The 10000-nt window shown below is 45.9% G+C and overlaps 1 protein-coding gene across 1 annotated transcript in view; it reads right to left on the bottom strand.

Moving 5' to 3' along the window:
• Nucleotides 1–10000, bottom strand: part of npas3 (neuronal PAS domain protein 3) — a gene marked incomplete at both ends in the record, with an annotated part of 308298 nt that overhangs the window by 171482 nt on the left and 126816 nt on the right. The gene's annotated exons all lie outside the window — the stretch shown is intronic.

Genomic DNA, 10000 nt, shown 5'->3' with positions numbered 1-10000 from the left:
ACACACACACACACACACACACACACACACACACACACACACACACACACACACGCACACACACACTCTAACCAAGGATATGATGACAACACACAACCAGTACAGAACGACAACCCATCATTCTCTCTCTGTCTTTCTCTCCGTATCTGTGTGCAGAAATATCACACAGACCAAACCAGTACAGAGTGACAACCCATCTCTCTCTCTCTCTCCCCCCCTGTTTATCCATCTAGAGTCTCTCTACAGAGTCTCTCCACCCAGAGTCTCTCCACCCAGAGTCTGGTGCGCTGCATGGAAATCAGCCATCTTTATGTGTGGGGGAAAATTCCTTGACCTTGGGGTTTCTTCTCAAGCAGGAAACTATGGGCGGTTAATATTTTATAACGGAGAAGTTAAAATGTTAAACTGGCGCGGTGGCTGAATCCGCTCTCCGGCCACCTTGAAGTCCCGCCTGCCAACGGGCTGCCGCTTAATAACGCCACGCATTAGCAATTCAGAGCAGTGCCTTATGGGTAGAGATGGCCCTTCACCTTAGAGTCTATGTCGACCTCCTCACACACACACACACACACACACACACACACACACACACACACACACACACACACACACACACACACACACACACAGCCATTGTCTCTGCTAAATTTACTCTTCTCCCTTCTCCCTTCTCCCATCAGGCACTTAAGTCTCACACTCTCTCCAACCCCCCCCTGCCCCGCCCCTAACTGTGACATAATAAAGCTACAGTTCATGGTGACTCATTAACACACACACACACACACACACACACACACACGCCTACTGTGTGAACATTGAAATCAAGGTTTTTTTAAAAAGAAGAAAAAAACTACTGACACTAATTCAATGACGTTGGAGGGCTGACTGTCCCTTTATGTTTTTCTAAATCATAAATGCAGGTTGACGAGCAGATTTGAATGTTCCTCCTGTTCAGTGTCATTAAGGAGACCACTAAAACGGTGGTCTGGCTGTTAAAGCACTGCCGTGACACCTGTGATAATGTTCTGTTGTGTTAATGGGGGCTCCAGCGTTCGGAGGTTCGCTAACGAGCAGGCACGCTGGGTTGAGGTTCAGTGTGGTGGGCCGAACATGGTCTGGGTCCTATTAATTTTATTTTCAGTCACTTCAGAATTTGAACTGAAATACCTTCCTAGCTTGTTAGAAGAGATGCGTTTTCTAACTGAAATACCTTCCTAGCTTTTTAGACAAGATGCTTTTTCTATCAAAAGCTTGTAAATTTGTGAAAGTTTTAATTAGATTTCTGAGTTGACTGAACTGAAACTGGATTGACCCTAACCCTGGTGCAGAGCTAACAGTAAAGTACAGTACATGGTTATGTAGTGGAGGTGGTTTGGAACCACTCTCTTGCGCTGCTGGAGCCTTGTGATCCCAGATGCCATCCTCAAACCAGGGGGATGTCCTCTAGGTCTATGAGGAAACCAGGGCTAGACGACCAGGGTTTGATCACCAGATGGTTACATTTATAGATAGAGATATTGATGTTGGCCACTTCTAACTAAGGGAGAACATCACTGAGACCACTGAACCCAGAACTAATATTGCTGTTAAGCTTCGTAAGTTGTGACACAGAAAGGCAGAAATAATATTCCTCAAAATGAACACTCAAGCGCTTGTGCATGTAAATTGGCTAAAAGCTCTGTTTAATCTAAACTAATACTGATTCATGACACAGAGGTATCAGTTTCCATCCACCACTCTTCATCTCTCCTGTCTCCGCCTGATACAGCCTATGTCACAACAGCTTCTGCTGCAAAGCGGCAATAAAACGCTATTTGATTCTGGCAGTTTCAGAAAAACCCTGGCGGTTTGATTTGAAAGTCAATTTAACATTACGTTTTTATAAGTCAACATTATTGCTATTGTTAATTTATTTCTCGTTTAATGGGAAATTGGTACCATCAGCTCCTGCTGGCTGTCAACCCACATCTGCGGTGATTCCTCCTGAGGTGTTAGTGGTGCACAGCTAGTTCGCTATCTCCTCACTCCCCTCGCTAGCTCGGGATTAGCACGTGGCTAAACGCCGTCCCCAGCCTCCTATTCGGTGACTTGGGGACAGGTACTGTTACACAAATTGCCAATTCAATTAACCGGGTTGTAGAGCCACAGACTGGCAGCTGACATAGATGGGAGGACATTTTGGCGAGTGTCAGGCCTCATCTATCAGACTGTTAGCATGCGCCCTCGCTTTAGGCCTACTTAGAGGAGGGTCGGCGGAGTGGGGGAGACTGCGGACAGGCTGCTTCCTACTTCTACTCCTTCTCCCACCCTAGTGACCATGACAGGCTAGTTTTGAGCCAACGTAGCGACCTGAGTTGAGGCCAGACACACATTTTCCACCTTGGATGAGCAATAAAGTTGTATTCTAATGACAGACTGTGTCAGCTGTACAGATTGATAATAGAGCCTCTTCATTTAGCCATTTTAATCTACAGTGTTGTTACTAATACAAATTGACCATTTTTATATCATATACTACCATGCATAAAATTATCCATGATAAAAATCTGATGCATGAGACCCACTCAAAATTCACAATAAAAAGCTAAGTAATGACATTGCTCATTTATTTCCAGAGCTGAAGACGTCCTCCTGTCCTCATCCCTCCCTCGGTGTCATCCAGTCCACAGACGCTACCCAAAACGTTTCCACATCACAGAGGAGAAAGACCATTAAATAATTAACCGGCCAGGTCTAATGGTAGTTTCTGATGGGCCTGCTGTGGTCCTCGCCAGTCTCTTAATAAGTCATCTGCACCCTGATTGAGGTTGAAACATTTGTTTTAATTACTTTTCTCTTTTTAACGCTTTTCTCGCACGCGAGCCGCTGTTCAAGTTTTCATGATGGTCTGTTTAATAATCCATGGTCATGATCTCTCTCCTCATTTATGTCATCAAATTTTAACGTGGGTGGTTCTAACTAACGAGGTGTCTAGGAGACGGGAGGAGAGTAGGGGAGAGGGGGAGGAGAGGAGGAGGGGAGAGGAGGGGAGAGGAGAGGAGGGGAGGAGAACAGGGGAGACAAGGAGAGAAGATAAGAGGAAAAGAGGGGAGAGGAAAGAACATGGGAGAGGAGAGGTCAAGATGGGAGAGGAGGAGAGGAGACGAGTAGAGAGGAGGAGAGAGGGGAGAAGAGGGGAGTAGAGGAGAAGAGAGGAGAGCAGAGCAGAGGAGATGAACCCCAGCCAGATTAAAAGCAGCTACTGTAAATCATTATTATTACATTTTAATCTCTTTCTCTTGTTTTTCCAGACGTTAAATGTAGATCAAATAGATTAATGCTAAAAACCTCCCTTGAATTTACAATACTTAAAGATCTGCTTGATTTAAAGAATATGGAAGCAAGGATTATGATTTAATAGTTTGCCTTTGTTTTTCTGACAACAATTATGTACATTTTTCAAAAGTGTGTGTGTGTGTGTGTGTGTGTGTGTGTGTATACCTCTGTAGTGTGCACATCTGTGTACTGTATGTGTGTCTGTAGTGTGTGTATATTTGTCTTTATATAGGTACAGTAGATACTGTAGGGGGGACGTAGCTTAGGAGGTTGAGCGTCTGGCAGGGGATGGTGGCAAGGTCCCCGGTTTGATCCCAGCTTCGACTCCGAAGTGTCCTTGAGCAAGACACCGAACTCCCAAATCGCTCACAGCAAGAAGGTCTCCGGGCCTTTCTGTGTGGAGTTTGCATGTTCTCCCCGTGTTTGCAAGGGTTTCCCCCATAAAAGAACCCAATATGATGAACATGCAGGAGAACAGATCACTAACGCTGTCCGTTCCTGGTGAAGACAGACAGGAGCGCTTGGTTGTTCCCCGGGCGCCTCCCATGCACGCTGCCTACTGTCTGCTCCCGGCTGCCCTTGGGGGAAGGACGACGGGATGGGTTAAAAGCAGGAGAAAAATGTAATCGGGGGGCGCTATAGACAGTATAGTCTCTGTAGTATGTGTGTGTGTGTATGTGTGTTTCGGCATTGCCACCTACACTGTGATGTGTGTACGTACTCACTGTATGACAAATAATGTTTTGTTTGTAGGTAGGTAATTAGTAACTGTAGTGTGTGTGTGTGTGTGTGTGTGTGTGTGTGTACTGTAGCTGTAGTGTGTGTGTGTGTGTGTGTGTACTGTAGCTGTAGTGTGTATCTGTACAGGTAGAGTGTTTATCTCATCTTTCTCTGTAGTGTGTTTTTCTGTAGTGTGCATGTGTATCTGTAGTGTGTGTAGTGTGTGTGTGTGTGTGTGTGTGTGTGTGTGTGTGTCTGTCTGTGCATGTGTGTGTGTATCTATCTGTAGTGTGTGTAGTGTGTGTGTGTGTGTGTGTGTGTGTGTGCATGTGTGTGCGTGTGTGTATCTATCTGTAGTGTGTGTGTGTGTCTATCTGTAGTGTTTTTCTGTAGTGTGTGTGTGTGTGTGTGTGTGCGTGCGTGTGTGTATCTATGTGTAGTGTGTGTGGGTGTATCTATCTGTAGTGTGTGTGTGTGTGTGTGTGTCTATTTGTAGTGTTTTTCTGTAGTGTGTGTATGTGTGTGTGTGTGTGTGTGTGTGTGTGTGTGTGTGTGTGTGTGTGTGTGTGTGTGTGTGCGTGCGTGTGTGTATCTATGTATAGTGTGTGTGTGTGTATCTGTGACCGTCTCCACCACGATGGCAGATTAGCATTGTGAGAGCGGCTCAGCTGAGTAGTAATTGTCTGTGGAGCGGCCGGTAGCGGTGACAACGTCCCGGCTCAAGTGATTTGGTATTTCATCCCACCGCTGTTTCCCGCGTGCTCGTCACCGCGAGCCAGCGCCAGTGTCAGATGGCCAGATAGGAGGGCGGGCTGAGAGCATGGGAAGCCTCGCTGGGTGACAAGTACTGTCCAGCTACGATCCATATCACAAACTCGAGGAGAGGAGAGGAGAGGAGAGGAGAGGAGAGGAGAGGAGAGGAGAGGAGAGGAGAGGAGAGGAGAGGAGAGGAGAGGAGAGGAGAGGGGAGGAGAGGGCCATTCAGAATCTCTCTCTCTCTCTCTTTCTCTCTCTCTCTCTCTCTCTCTCTCTCTCTCTCTTTGTGTGATCCTCCTGAGACTTTGATGGTGACTGTCAGAGAGACAGACAGACAGACAGACAGAGAGACGGAGAGACGGAGAGAGTCAGCCTTCCTGTCTTGCTGTCCTAGAGTGGCCTTACATCTCTTCTCAATCACTTGGTCTCCCAGGGGAATTTAAATGTTAAATCCAAAAGTCAATGTTTACAGGAAATCCCTGCTTCCATCGATGAGGCCTCTAGAGCCAGTAATAGGAAATATATAAACATATATACAGACAACTGCACCATGCCAGAGACCCCCTCCCCAAGTCATCGATATCTACAGTATGACCATCACGCTCTCTGAGAGAGGGAAGAGAGGAGGAGGAGGAGGAGGAGGAGGAGAGGACGACAGCAGCTGTATTGACATTGAGCAGGGTTGGGTTCAAGGGTCACTTCCAACCAATCAATAAGTCAGGATGATCGGAGAGGAATAATGAAAAAAACGACTCATCTCATCTGGTTTGGAAATGCATTCATTAGACTAACTACATTAGAGAGAGAGAGAGAGAGAGAGAGAGAGAGAGTTGTAGCAGAAAGACAGCTAAACAACCATTGCATTACTGAGCTGCATGCTGGTCTCTCTGTTAATGAACTCATCTACCCTGGGGCCAGCTTGCTACTGAAGGACACAAACACACACACACACACACACACGCACACACACACACACACACACACACACACACACACACACACACACACACACACACACACACACACCACAAACACATGCACACACATACACACAGTCACACACACATACAAACAAACACAAAGACATACTACATACACAAACACACCACGTAAACACACACACACATACACACACACACCACATATACCTGTACACACATAAACACACATGTACGTGCACACACACACACACACACACACACACACACACACACACACACACACACACAATGTACAGTACACACACACATCACGTATATACAAACGCACACACACACACCACGTATACACACACACACACACACACAGATACATGCACACACACAGCTGTGCAAGACCATGGCGTGTTAAGACGCTTAACTGCTGCTGAGTGTCTCTCTGCTTTACCTGCAGCTAGAGGGCTGACTGTCAATGCTGGTTCCTGTAGACAGGATCTAACTACTGCTCAGATACAGATGGTTGTCGGCTGAAAATCTCTCATCCCTGCCATCACATTCTCAGGATAATGATAATAACTTAATTTTAATTTTGTATTTTTTAGAATTGAATTGTGTATGTACTTTGAATGTGATTTTTGTTCCCATAGCTGCAAGAGGCTCAGATGTTGTAAAGGTTAGCCCCAACGTTTAATATATGTAAAAACAATATATGTATATATACATATATATGTGTATATATATATATATACATATTATCTATTATATATATATATATATGTATATATATATATATAATTTTTTTAATCAGTGACAATACATTAACATGTATTATATTTTCTCTGAAGAAATCTCAAAAGTTAGACTTTTGGAATGAAGGTTCTCTGGCGTCCATATAATTTCAAACATGCTCTGCTAAACATTTTAATAACATCACAATACGAATTTATATTAAGCAGTACAATGTTCAGGGTGTTCTGGGCTGGCTTCTCTTTACAACATCATATCTCTCTGTATAACATCATAGATAATCTATCTGTATAACCTCCTACATCATCTCTCTGATTAACATAATATATTATCTCTCTATATAACATCATATAGTATCTCTCTGTATAACATCATATATTATCTCTGTATAACATCATATATTATCTCTCTATATAACAAATTATCTCTATATATAACATCATATATTATCTTTCTCTCTGTATAACATCATACAGTATATAATCTCTCTATACAACATCCTATATCATCGCTCTGTATAACATCCTATATTGTATACTGTATAAGATTGTTTATCAGCCCTCTGTATAACATCCGATATAATCTCTACTGTATATAACATCCTATAACATCTCTCTATATATAACATTGTGTGTCAGTTTCTGTTTGCAGAATACTGTCCCTGTAGCTCCCTGACTGAGGCAGCCACTACACTGTAAACAGGACTGAGACACACTGGCTCTACACGCTTCACAACTCTTCCTCCTCCTCTTACTGCTCCTCCTAATCTCTCTCTCTCTCTCTCTCTCTCTCTCTGTTTCTGTGTCACTCCTCCCCCGTCTCCCTCCCTTCCTTACTCTCTCTCTCCACCATTTGTCCTCTACTCCTGTCCTTGACTCCAACACACACCAGCTGGCACTCAGCCAAGTATGGAGACAGCAAAGATGATTACCAGTCTGTGTGTCTGTCTCTGCCTGTGTGTGTGTGTGTGTGTGTGTGTGTGTGTGTGTGTGTGTGTGTGTGTGTGTGCGCGCGTGTCTGTATGAGACTGTGCATGTACAGTATGTGTGCGGGTGTGTGTGTACATGTGTGTATGAGACTATGCATATATGTGTGTGAGAGAGAGTGTGTGTGTGTGTACTGTAAGTGTATGTGTATGTGTGTGCGTGTGCGTGTGTGTGTGTGTGTGTGTGTGCGTGCTTGTGTGTGTGTGTGTGCGTTTGTGTGTATGTGTATGTGTGTGTGTGTGTGTGTGCGTGCGTGCGTGTGCGATCATGTGTGTGTGTGTGTGTGCGTGTGCACCTGTATTGTGAGAGGGAGGGTCAGAAAGCGATACCAAGAGAAAGTAATAGAGAAAGAGGATGACTGAGAGGAGAGGAAAGTCAGAGCAGAGTGCTGGAATGAAGAGAGAGAGAGAGAGAGAGAGAGAGAGAGAGAGAGAGAGAGAGAGAGAGAGAGAGAGAGGAGAAGATACAGATATGAAGTGTGAGAGAAGGAGAGAGGGGGAGGAAGGGCGGGAGAGAGGGAGGGAGGGTGGGAGAGAGAGGGGAAGGGAGAGAGAGAAGCAGAGAAGGAGAAAAATATACGGATAGGAAGTGAGAGAGCAAGGGAGAGAAAAGGGGACTAGAGTGATAGAGACATACAGAGAGGGAGAACAGAGATATGAAATCAGAGAGAGAGGGGGGAAGAGGAGAGGGGGGGGTAAGACCAGACAGTGTGGAGCAGTAGATCAGCTTCTCAACCCACCTGTGATGATGTCACCTCAGGGAGGTCGTCGTGGAAACAGACAGTGATGAGGAGACGAATGGAGGAATGAATTGGAGGGATGTATGTAAGTGTGTGCGTCTGTCTGTCAATCTATAGGTGTGCGTATGTGTGTTGTGTGCTTGTGTATGTGTGTGCTTGTATGTATGCTTGTGTGTGTGTGTATGTGTGTGCTTGTATGCATGCTTGTGTGTGTGTGTGTGTGTGTGTGTGTGTGTGTGTGTGTGTGTGAGTGTGTGTGTGTATGTGTGTGTGTGTGTGTCTGTGTGTTGTGTTTAGTTTAGTTCCTCACAGGAGTGCCATGTAGAGACAGAGAGAAGAGCCCTGCTGACTCAGTCTGCCAAAAAATACAACTTGAGGCAGAAAAGTAAAGTATTAAAGCTAAGGGAATACGACCTGGCTGGCTGGATGACTGGCTGACTGGCAGGCTGAATGACTGGATGACTGGCTGGCTGAATGACTGACTGGCTAGCTAGATGACTGACTGGCTGGCTGGATGACTGGCTGGCTGGATGACTGGCTGCCTGGCAGGCTGAATGACTGACTGGCTAGCTAGATGACTGACTGGCTGGCTGGATGACTGGCTGGCTGGATGACTGGCTGCCTGGCTAGATGATTGGCTGACTGGCTGGATGACTGGATGACTGGCTGGCTGGCTGGCTGGTTGACTGGATGACTGAATGACTGACTGGCTAGCTAGATGACTGACTGGCTGGCTGGATGACTGGCTGGCTGGATGACTGGCTGCCTGGCTAGATGATTGGCTGGATGACTGGATGACTGGATGACTGGCTGGCTGGCTGGCTGGCTGGCTGGTTGACTGGATGACTGGCTGGCTGGATGATTGGCTGGCTGACTGGCTGGATGATTGGCTGACTGGCTGGCTGGATGATTGGCTGACTGGCTGGCTGGATTACTGGCTGCCTGTCTAGATGATTGGCTGACTGGCTGGATGACTGGATGACTGGCTGGTTGGCTGGCTGGATGATTGGCTGGCTGGTTGACTGGATGACTGGATGACTGGCTGGCTGGCTGGATGATTGGCTGGCTGGCTGGCTGGCTGGCTGGATGATTGGCTGACTGGCTGGCTGGATGCTTGGCTGGATGACTGGATGACTGGATGACTGGCTGGCTGGCTGGCTGGCTGGCTGGATGACTGACTGGCTGGTTGACTGGCTGGCTGGCTGGATGACTGGATTGATGAACCCAGGGGAATAAGTTCTGGCTGGATGAGTAATTTGTATTTAAATGATGTAGGAAACACACAGAAATACCCACTGGGACTACAGCAGGGTAGGTAGGTGGGTTTAAGTAGGGGTAATATGGGATAATAACAGGTGGGTGAGCACAGGTAATCTGGGATTATGGCAGTCTCAGGGTTTGAGAAGGAGAGATACTGCAGACGATGAGGATAATTTAGTTATACAGTAGCAGCATATACAGTATGGGTAGGTGACCAGTAATACTGTGTGCTATGTGGCTGAGATTAGGATTAGATTAGGATTAGATCTGAGAGTGCGTGGCCGGATTAGGGTATGGTGCAGTAGGGTATAGGGTACAGTAAATCTGCAAGCTCCAGGGTTTTAGATGTGTCTTTGGCTTTGGAACGACAAACCTGCAAAAAGTGTCTTATGTTCGTGTGAATATAAATCACAGACTAAAGGATGGTACATCTATTTCATTTATGATGCCATTTTCATTTGAGAGCGGGTCCAATCTGAAGAAGGGCAGATGGATTGTGTGTGCAGATATCTGAGCCAGGAAGGCAGGCGGAGGCAGAG

This window comes from Borostomias antarcticus (genome assembly GCF_949987555.1).
Source record: "Borostomias antarcticus genome assembly, chromosome: 5".
In the NCBI taxonomy this organism is placed as follows: Eukaryota; Metazoa; Chordata; class Actinopteri; order Stomiiformes; family Stomiidae; genus Borostomias; species Borostomias antarcticus.
This window is presented reverse-complemented; position numbering and strand designations above follow the sequence as displayed.